Source organism: Pongo abelii, chromosome 1, assembly GCF_028885655.2.
Source record: "Pongo abelii isolate AG06213 chromosome 1, NHGRI_mPonAbe1-v2.0_pri, whole genome shotgun sequence".
NCBI lineage: Eukaryota > Metazoa > Chordata > Mammalia > Primates > Hominidae > Pongo > Pongo abelii.
In genome coordinates this window covers 880,772-892,408 of record NC_071985.2, presented here as the reverse complement: position 1 = coordinate 892,408, position 11,637 = coordinate 880,772, and the positions used below count along the sequence as shown (strand labels likewise).

The following is an 11,637-nucleotide window of genomic DNA, read 5'->3' as shown; positions in this document are numbered from 1 at the left end:
TCACCACCGATCCCACAGAAATACAAACTACCATCAGAGAATACTACAAACACCTCTATGCAAATAAACTAGAAAATCTAGAAGAAATGGATAAATTCCTCGACACATACACCCTCCCAAGACTAAACCAGGAAGAAATTGAATCTCTGAATAGACCAATAACAGGCTCTGAAATTGTGGCAATAATCAATAGCTTACCAACCAAAAAGAGTCCAGGACCAGACGGATTCACAGCCGAATTCTACCAGAGGTACAAGGAGGAACTGGTACCATTCCTTCTGAAACTATTCCAATCAATAGAAAAAGAGGGAATCCTCCCTAACTCATTTCATGAGGCCAGCATCATCCTGATACCAAAGCCTGGCAGAGACACAACCAAAAAAGAGAATTTTAGACCAATATCCTTGATGAATATTGATGCAAAAATCCTCAATAAAATACTAGCAAACCAAATCCAGCAGCACATCGAAAAGCTTATCCACCATGATCAAGTGGGCTTCATCCCTGGGATGCAAGGCTGGTTCAACATACGTAAATCAATAAATGTAATCCAGCATATAAACAGAACCAAAGACAAAAACCACATGATTATCTCAATAGATGCAGAAAAGGCCTTTGACAAAATTCAACAACCCTTCATGCTAAAAACTCTCAATCAATTAGGTATTGATGGGACGTATCTCAAAATAATAAGAGCTATCTATGACAAACCCACAGCCAATATCATACTGAATGGGCAAAAACTGGAAGCATTCCCTTTGAAAACTGGCACAAGACAGGGATGCCCTCTCTCACCACTCCTATTCAGCATAGTGTTGGAAGTTCTGGCCAGGGCAGTTAGGCAGGAGAAGGAAATCAAGGGTATTCAATTAGGAAAAGAGGAAGTCAAATTGTCCCTGTTTGCAGATGACATGATTGTATATCTAGAAAACACCATCATCTCAGCCCAAAATCTCCTTAAACTGATAAGCAACTTCAGCAAAGTCTCAGGATACAAAATCAATGTACAAAAATCACAAGCATTCTTATACACCAATAACAGACAAACAGAGAGCCAAATCATGAGTGAACTCCCATTCACAACTGCTTCAAAGAGAATAAAATACTTAGGAATCCAACTTACAAGGGACGTGAAGGACCTCTTCAAGGAGAACTATAAACCACTGCTCAATGAAATAAAAGAGGATACAAACAAATGGAAGAACATTCCATGCTCATGGGTAGGAAGAATCAATATAGTGAAAATGGCCATACTGTCCAAGGTAATTTATATATTCAGTGCCATCCCCATCAAGCTACCAATGACTTTCTTCACAGAATTGGAAAAAACTACTTTAAAGTTCATATGGAACCAAAAAAGAGCCTGCATTGCCAATTCAATCCTAAGCCAAAAGAACAAAGCTGGAGGCATCACACTACCTGACTTCAAACTATACTACAAGGCTACAGTAACCAAAACAACATGGTACTGGTACCAAAACAGAGATATAGACCAATGGAACAGAACAGAGCCCTCAGAAATAACGCCGCATATCTACAACTATCTGATCTTTGACATACCTGAGAAAAACAAGCAATAGGGAAAGGATTCCCTATTTAATAAATGGTGCTGGGAAAACTGGCTAGCCATATGTAAAAAGCTGAAACTGGATCCCTTCCTTACACCTTATACAAAAATTAATTCAAGGTGGATTAAAGACTTAAACGTTAGACCTAAAACCATAAAAACCCTAGAAGAAAACCTAGGCATTACCATTCAGGACATAGGCATGGGCAAGGACTTCATGTCTAAAACACCAAAAGCAATGGCAATAAAGCCAAAATTGACAAATGGGATCTAATTAAACTAAAGAGCTTTTGCACAGCAAAGGAAACTACCATCAGAGTGAACAGGCAACCTACAGAATGGGAGAAAATTTTCGCAACCTACTCATCTGACAAAGGGCTAATATCCAGAATCTACAATGAACTCCAACAAATTTACAAGAAACAAACAAACAACCCCATCAAAAAGTGGGCAAAGGATATGAACAGACACTTCTGAAAAGAAGACATTTATGCAGCCAAAAAACACTTGAAAAAAGGCTCATCATCACTGGTCATCAGAGAAATGCAAATCAAAACCACAATGAGATACCATCTCACACCTGTTAGAATGGCAATCATTAAAAAGTCAGGAAACAGGTGCTGGAGAGGATGTGGAGAAATAGGAACACTTTTACACTGTTGGTGGGACTGTAAACTAGTTCAACCATTGTGGAGGTCAGTGTGGCGAGTCCTCAGGGATCTAGAACTAGAAATACCATTTGACCCAGCCATCCCATTACTAGGTATATACCCAAAGGACTATACATCATGCTGCTATAAAGACACATGCACACGTATGTTTATTGCGGCACTATTCACAATAGCAAAGACTTGGAACCAACCCAAATGTCCAACAATGATAGACTGGATTAAGAAAATGTGGCACATATACACCATGGAATACTATGCAGCCATAAAAAAGGATGAGTTCATGTCCTTTGTAGAGACATGATGAAATTGGAAATCATCATTCTCAGTAAACTATCGCAAGGACAAAAAACCAAACACCACATGTTCTCACTCATAGATGGGAATTGAACAATGAGAACACATGGACACAGGAAGGGGAACATCACACTCTGGGGACTGTTGTGGGGTTGGGGGAAGGGAGAGGGATAGCATTAGGAGATATACCTAATGCTAAATGGCGAGTTAATGGGTGCAGCACACCAGCATGGCACATGTATACATATGTAACTAACCTGCACATTGTGCACATGTACCCTAAAACTTAAAGTATTATAATAATAAAAAAAGAAATTCAAGAACATTTAAAGTACTGTACTGAATAAAAATTCAATTAATAAATATTTTCTAAATATTAATAAAATGGGAGTAGTAACATCATTAGGTCATCTAATTTAATAGGAGAAAATAGCTTTTTAGTTTAATGAGCATTTCCAAATGAAAAGAAACAATTTGAACATGTATAATACCCAAAATTTGTTAATAGATAACTCCCATGTATGCGATATTTTAATAATTACTACTTATGTGTTTCTATTAAATTAACCTCATTATATTTTAGTGGTTTAAATCTAATTGCCAATATAAACCAAACTGAGAAAGAAATTAATGTATGCAGATACATTGTTACTGTGGATGCCTGAATAACGACATTCAAACTATAGGGTTTCATAAAATTTAGAAACACAGTAACATTGACATAATGTGAATAAATATATTTGTTTCTTTCTCCATTGAGTTTACTCTTGACATGCCTTGAAACATCTAAATACATGATCAGAACTCATTTCTGAACCTTGAACTAAGGCCATCCTCTGTGTTAGTGACTCAGCCTAGAATGTCCAAAGTCTCAGTGGACAATCCCCAGTGAATACCAGCAAAACAACTGTTAATCTCATTCTCCAGGTAAAGAAGGACTGGATTCATGATTGCTACTGAATCCCCATGGAGGTCTCTGAAATCTCATGTGTAGGGATGAAAAACCAATATATACATTTCTTTAAAAACCAAGAATTTGCTTCTATGATGACTGTAGGACTGCTGTCAGCTAAGCAAGGCAGTGAGTATTTGGAAATGAGGAAATAATGAAAGTACTAATTATAATTGTATTTTTAAATTTTTATTGATTATGGGGAAGAAGGAACTGTGGCAAGTGCTTAAGAGAACTTTGTTCAGAAATAGAACTGAGGTGAATTTCAGCACTAATGACTGTACTTTCTATAAAACCATTCAGCAGAAATCTTGGAGTATGAAATGCAGGCAACCAAAAGTGGTTTTGAAGCTAATTCATAAATGTGTTTTCTGGATGGGAAGGGAAATGATGGTTAATGGAAGAGACAGGGATACATTATATTAGACTATGCTTTTATGAGCTCAAGTGAAATTAAAGAACCCATATTCACAATGGTTGTAGGGGCAGCATTTCCTTGTTCCTACTTGGCTGGTGTTTTGTGCTATTTTGGTTTGATTTCTTTTGCCATGAATGATGAGTGATTATATGATTCTCATTGTAATCTTATTGCTGCTTCTCACTTTGTATTTTACCTTATATGAATCCAATCTTTCTAATGAAATACCTGGAAAGTATTAGTGTTGTTTTTGCATAAAAATGTTAAAGGGGCATTAAAGTAAAGGTACAATGAGAATGGTTAAAATCACTAGTCTGCAGTGCAATGATATATTTCTTAAAAGAAGGACATTCTTCTGGAAATCAATAATGAAGGTAACCATACGATTAGTAGCTGTGCTATGGTTATCTAGATTTTGTTTTTACACACAATTTGATCCAAATTGTAGTGTTTTGTGCTTTTAACTTTTACAATGTATTTATTTTTTCTTTTGGGACACAAGGTAAACTTCCAGCAAAATTATAGAAAATCTGCTTTAACAACCATGCAGAGTTTTTGTGAGAAGAAAATGAGCAGAGTATATGGAATCAATGTGAAGGCTATATTATTCTATAGTCATAGTGGATAACAAGTGTGTGAATCTAAGCTATAGTGATTATGTTGATGATGCCGGCAATGATAATGATGAAGATGCTGAAACTTGCAAGTTCTCTTCAGTGATACACCCAGTCAAGTGATACACCCAGTCAAGTAATACACAGTCAGTATGTCACAGCTCCTAATAACCCATGGATTCTTCCCCCTGTTGTAATTATAGGATACAGGGTCAGACATTCATCAACAAAAGCTTACATTTTTAGTAATTGTAAGAGCTAGAATTCGATTTACTTTTAAATGGAGTCTCTGTCCTGTGAACTTACAAAGTGAAGCAGAGTAAGCACATCCTCATTCCAAAATAACAGTCAAAAGATATACTTTCATAATCAGTTTCTGTCCAGCCATGGAAATGTCTGTCTGCCCACTTACCTATGTATCTATCTGTGAGAGCTGATGCACCATCGTGATGTGCCATTGATGTACATCAATGGCAGGATGTGACTTGGAAGCACACATACACACAAGCAAATATTCACTTTACATTCTTTACTCCTTTACACCTTAAAGAGTTATGGTTCTCCAACTTCATACCCTTCTCAACAATTACAAATATACATTGTGTAAATATTAAATCAGATCAGTTATTCCTAAGTCAGTTAAGTACAACATTATGTACCGTGTCTCTTCTTAGGAGAATCTATTGTGGAGGAACTTGAAGGAAGGAGGAATCTCCTATAGGATTCCACGTCAGGATGCTGTGGAGGGCTGTCCTTGTCTATACTGCAGAAGACACTCTTCTGTGTCATCTGATTGACATTCTAGACAAGTGTTGTCAATGTGAAATAATTCTTACTATAGACATGCAGATTCAGGTACAGACAGCTTGTTTTAAGGAATTAAGGTTGACTCATGGAGTCAATGAGTTTGCAGCCTTTGCAGTGAAACTGACCCTGTCAACTGTTTTACTGTTTCCCAGCCCTATGTGTAAATAAGGGCAATCACTTTCTGGAAGTTTCAGAGATTCAGAACTTTAGCATATTTTAGATATCGCTTCAGAAGAGAGGAAGTAACCCAGATTCTGGAAAACTCCATAAAGAGTGTCTCGGATTTTGGAGACCTTTAAAACTTCAGTCTGATTTCTTATAAAACTTCCAGCAAAGCCAACTTGTGTCCCTGCCTCCCCAGCTTTTTCTTTTCTTTTCTCTCTCTCTTTTTTTTTTTTGGTAAATCCTTACATTTTCTGCACCTATGCAAATGATCATACCAACTTTAAGGAGACCAGCTTTATTTTGTGATGAATAATGATTTTTCTTTGAGAATAGCTTTGATCAAAGGTGAGGAAAATATAGTGAGTAAAATCTGTGCCTCAGTGGAAAACTGCAGTATCTGGACTCAAGAGGACTGTCCTCCTTGGTTTCCAACTCTGTCACTAGGTCATTGCACAGTCATGAATAACTCTCTTCAAATCTTGTGATTCAGTTTTTCTTCCTTATGTTAATGAGACTATGTTTGAAAAATCTTTGTCTTCTCTGAATATATGAATCATTAAATTAGGTTACTTTCTTCATCTTACTTTCAACTCTAAATTGAAGGATAGGAAAGAGATCCATGCAACGCAATGATGCTTTTTGACTTCAAAAGTTAGTAATAGGTTCTTCATTAGAAACTTGGGCAGTGTTTGGAGAATTGTAATTATTATACTGAATATGTACATCCTCAACTTGATTTACACAGGAGATTATATATCACTACCATGCACCTATCCCCAAAACAGTTTCATTGTCTCTAAGTAACACTTTGTTCTTGTTAAACAATTACTCTCCTTGTCTCCCTTCCCCCATCCTCCGGGGTCCACCATTCTACTTTCTGTGTCTGTGAATTTCACTGCTGTGGGTACTTCATGTAAGTGAACTCTTACAATATTTGTCTTTTTGTGACAGGCTTATTTCACTTAGCATAACGTATTCAAGCTTCATCCATGTTGTAGCATGTGTCAAAATTTCTTCGCTTTTAAAAACTGTAAATATTTATATTTATATTTATATTTATATTGATTTCTATATTTATATTGATTTCTCTGTAGATGACCACTAGCTTTGTTTCTGCCTTTGGGCTATTGTGAATAGTGTTGCTATGAACATGGGAATAGAAATATTTGTTTGATGCAAAAACAGAATAACAAATACTACATGTTCTCAGGTATAAGTGGGAGCTAAGCACTGGGTACACATGGACATAAAGATGGGAACAGTAGACACTGGGGACTCCAAAAGAGGAGAGTGAGGGAGGAGGCAAGGGTTGAAAAGCTACCTATTTGTACTATGTTCATTATTTTGCTGAAGGGTTCAACAGAAGCCCAAACCTCAGCATCACAGAGCGTATCCATGTAACAAACCACTAATGTACTTCCTGAATTAAAAAAAAATCCAAAAATATCTGTTCAGGTGTCTGCTTTTATTTTATTTATTTATTTATTATTTTATTTATTTCATTCAGAACTGAAATTGTTGGATCATATACTCATTCTATGTTTAAATTTTGGAGGAATTACTATGCAGATGGTTCTAGATTTACAATAATTTGATGATTTTTGACTTTATGATGAGTTTATAGGAACATAACCACATTGTAAGTTGAGGAATACCTGGACATATGATACTTTGACTTGCAGTTTTTGACATTATGATGAGTTTATCTGGATATTAAATGCATTTTTACTTATAATTTTTTCAATTATGGTGGATTTATAAAGGTGAAACTCCACTGCAAGTTGAGAAGCATCTGTATCATTTTCCACAGTGCCTTTATTATTTGACATTTTCACCAACTATTATTTATAGTTTTATCTCTTGCATTTAGGTTTTTTATTCATTTTGACTTAATGTTTCAATATGGTATAGAGTAAACATCCAACTTCAATATCTTGAATGTAAATATGCACTTTTCCAAACACCATTTATTGAAAAGACTGTTCCATCTCCACTGAGTGGACTTAGCTCCTTTTTGAAAAAAGGTTACCATGTATATGAAAGGCTATTTCTTGACTCTATTTTATTCTGTTGAGCTATATGTCTGGCTTTGTGCCATTGCCACATTGTTTTGATTACTATAGCTTTGAGTAAGTTTTAAAATCAGAAAGTGTATGTCTAGGCACAGTGGTTCACGCTGGTAATCCCAGCACTTTGGGAGGCCTAGGTGGGCAGATCCTGAAGTAAGGAGATTGAGAGCATCCTGCCTAACAAGGTGAAACCCCATCTCCCTACTAAAAATACAAAAAAATTAGCCAGGTGTGGTGGCGGGCGCCTGTAGTCCCAGCTACTCAGGAGGCTGAGGCAGGAGAATGGTGTGAATCTGGGAGGTGGAGCTTGCAGTCACCTGAGATGGTGCCACTGTACTCCAGCCTGGGTGACAGAGCAAGCTACCATCTCAAAAAAAAAAAAAAAATCAGATTGTATGAGTCTTTAAATGTTCCTCTTTTTCCAGAAAACTCAAGATTTTTTGACTACTGAGGATCCTTTAAGATTCACGTAAATTTTAGAATGGGCTTTTCTGTTTCTGAAAAATAAAGATTTATCATTTTAATTTTGATAGAGATTCCACTAATTTTTTTTGGCTTCATGTACTTTATTATTATTATTTTAAATAATTATTTTGTGTTTGTTTTTAAGTTCCAGGGTATATGTGCGGGAAGAGCAGTTTTGTTTCATGGGTGCCATGGTGGTTGGCTGCACCTATCAATCCATCACCTAGGTATTAAGCCCAGCATGCATTAGCTCTTTTCCCTAATGCTCTCCCCTCCACCGCCCTCCCACAACGGGCCCCAGTAAGTGTTGTTCTCTTCCTGTGTCAATATGTTCTCATTGTTGAGCTCACACTTATAAGTGAGAATATGCAGTGTTTGGTTTCTATTCCTGCATTAGTTTGCTGAGGATAATGGCTTCCAGCTTCATCCATGTCCTTGCAAAGGACATGACCTTGTTCTTTTTTATGGCTGTATAGTATTCCATTGTGTATATGTACCACAGTTCCTTTATCCAGTCTATTATTAATGGGCATTTGGGTTGATTCCATGTTTTTGCTATTATGGATAGTGCTGCAATGAACATACACAGGCTGGTACCTTTATAGTAGAATAATTTATATTCCTTTGGGTATACACCCAGTAATGGGAATGCTGGATCAAATGGTATTTCCAGTTCTAAGTCTTTGAGGAATTGCCACACTGTCTTCCATGATGGGTGAACTAATTTACATTCCCACCAACAGTGTAAAAGCATTCCTATTCCTATTTCACAGTCTCACCAGCATCTGTTGTTTTTTGACTTTTTAATAATTGACATTCTGATTGGCCCAGATGGTATCTAATTATGGTTTTGATTTGCATTTATCTAATGATCAGTGATGTTGTGCTTTTAAAAATATGTTTGTTGGCTGCATGCATGTCTTTTTTTGAGAAATGTCTGTTCATATCCTTTCCCCACTTTTTAATGGGGTTGTTTGTTCTTTTCTTGTAAATTTGCTTAAGTTTTTTGTAGATTCTGGGTATTAGACCTTTGTCAGATAGATAGATTGCAATAATTCTCTCCCATTCTGTAGGTTGTCTATTCATTCTGGTGATAGTTTTGGTTGCTGTGTAGAAGCTCTTTAGTTTAGTTAGATCCCATTTGTCAATTTTTGCTATTGTTGCAATCGCTTTTGGAGTCTTTGTCATAAAATCCTTGCCCATGCCTACTTCCTGAATGATATTGCCTAGATTTTCTTCTAGGGCTTTTATAGTTTTGGGTTTTACATTTCAGTCTTTAATCCATCTTGAGTTAATTTTTGTATAAGGTGTAAGGAAGGAATCCAGTTTCAATTTTCTGTATATGGCTAGCCAGTTCTCCCGGCACCATTTATTAAATAGGGAATCCTTTCCCCATTGCTTGTTTTTGTTCAGTTTGTTGAAGATCAGATGGTTGTAGATGTTCAGTTTTATTTCTGAGTTTTCCATTCTGTTCCATAGGTCTATGTGCTTGTTTTTGTACCAGTACCATATGTTTCTGTTACTGTAGCTTTGTAGTATAGTTTGCAGTTGGGTAGCCTGATGCCTCCAGCTTTGTTCTTTGGCTATGCAAGCTCTGTTTTGGCTCCATATGATTTTAAAATAGTTCTTTTTTTCTAATTCTGTGAAGAATATCAGTGGTAGTTTAATTGGAATAGTATTGTATCTATAAATTGCTTTCGGCAGTATGGCCATTTTCACAATATTGATTCTTCCTATCCATGAGTATGGAATGTTTTTCCCTCTGCTCGTGTCCTCTGTGATTTCCTTGAACAATGGTTTGTAGTTCTCCTGAATAGGTCCTTCACTTCCCTTGTTAGCTGTATTCCTAGGTATTTTATTATCTTTGTTGCAATTATGAATGGGAGATCATTCATGATTTGGCTTTCTGCCTGTCTGTTGCTGGAGTGTAGGTAGGATTGCTTGAGATTTCTGCACATTGATTTTTGTATCCTGAGAGTTTGATGAAATTTGCTTATCAGCTTAGGAAGCCTTTGGGCTGAGTCAGTCGGGTTTTCTAGATAGAATTATGTCATCTGAAACAAAGACAATTTGACTTCCTTTCTTCCTAATTGAATACCCTTTCTTTATTTCCCTTGATTGATTGCCCTGGTCAAACCTTCCAACACTACATTGAATAAGAGTCATGAGAGACGGCATCCTTGTCTTGTGCTAATTTTCAAAGGGAATGCTTCCAGCTTTTGCCCATTCGGTACGATATTGGCTCTGGGTTTGTCATAAACGGCTCTTATTATTTTGATGTATGTTCCTTAAATACCTGGTTTGTTGAGAGTTTTTAACATGAAGGGAAGTTGAATTTTATTGAAAGCCTTTTCTGTGTCTACTGAGATAATCATGTAGTTTTTGTCTTTAGTTCTGTTTATGTGATGGATTACATTCCTTGACTGTATGTACAACAAGCTTGCATCCAGGGGATGAAGCTGACTTGATTGTGGTGGATAAGCTTTTTGATGTGCTGCTGGATTCAGTTTGTCAGTATTATATTGAGTATGTTTGCATCGCATTGTTCATCAGGGATCTTGGCAAGAAGTTTTCTTTTTTTGTTATGTCTCTGCTGGGTTTTGGTAGCAGGATGATGCTGGCCTCATAAAATGAGATAGCGTGGGCTGGCCATGGTTACTCATGCCTGTAATCCCAGCACTTTGGAAGGCTGAGGCAGGTGGATCAATAGAAGTCTGGAGTTCAAGACTAGCCTGGCCAACTTGGTGAAACCTCATCTCTACTAAAAATACAAAAAAATTAGCCAGGCATGGTGTTGTGTGCCTGTTGTCCCAGCTACTCTGGAGGCTGAGGCATGTGAATCACTTAAACCCAGGAGGTGAAGGTTGCAGTGAGCTGAGATTGTGCCACTGTAGGTGACACCATCACCTGGGTGATTGTGAGACTGGGTGACCGTGAGACTCTGTCTCAAAAAAAAAAAAAAAAAAAGATTTGGGGTGGATTCCCTGCTTTTCAATTGTTTGGAACAACTTCAGAAGAAATGAAAACAGCTCCTCTTTTTACCTCTGGTAGAATTCAGCTGTAATCCATCTGAACCTGGGCTTTTTTTTCTTTTGTAGGCTATTTATTATGGCCTCAATTTCAGAACTTGTTATTGGTCTATTCAGGGATTCAAATTCTTCCTGGTTCAGTGTTGGGAAGGTTTATGCGTCCAGGAATTTATCAACTTCTAGATTTTCCTGTTTATTTGCATAGAGGTGCTTTTAGTATTCTCTGTTGGTTGTTTGTGTTTCTGTGGGGTCGGTGGTGGTATTTCCCATATTGTTTCTGATTGTGTTCATTGGAATCTTCTCTCTTTTCTTCTTTATTATTCTTGATAATGGTCTATCTAGTGTATTGATTTTTTTTCCTTCAAAAACCAGCTCCTGGAATCGTTACTTTTTGAAGGGTTTTTTGGGTCTCCATCTCCTTCAGTTCCACTCTGATCTTGGTTATTTCTTGTGTTCTGCTAGCTCTGGGGTTTGTTTGCTCTTGGTTCTCTAGTTCTTTTAGTTGTGTTGTTAGGGTGTCAATTTGAGATCTTTCTAGCTTTTTGCTTTGTGAATTTAGTGCTATAATTTCCCTCTTAACACTGAT

The 11,637-nt window shown here is 36.9% G+C and overlaps 1 protein-coding gene across 1 annotated transcript in view; it reads left to right on the top strand.

The window, feature by feature from the left end:
* Nucleotides 1–11,637, top strand: part of LOC100452262 (olfactory receptor 2L13) — a 66,499-nt gene that overhangs the window by 14,634 nt on the left and 40,228 nt on the right. The window lies entirely within an intron of this gene.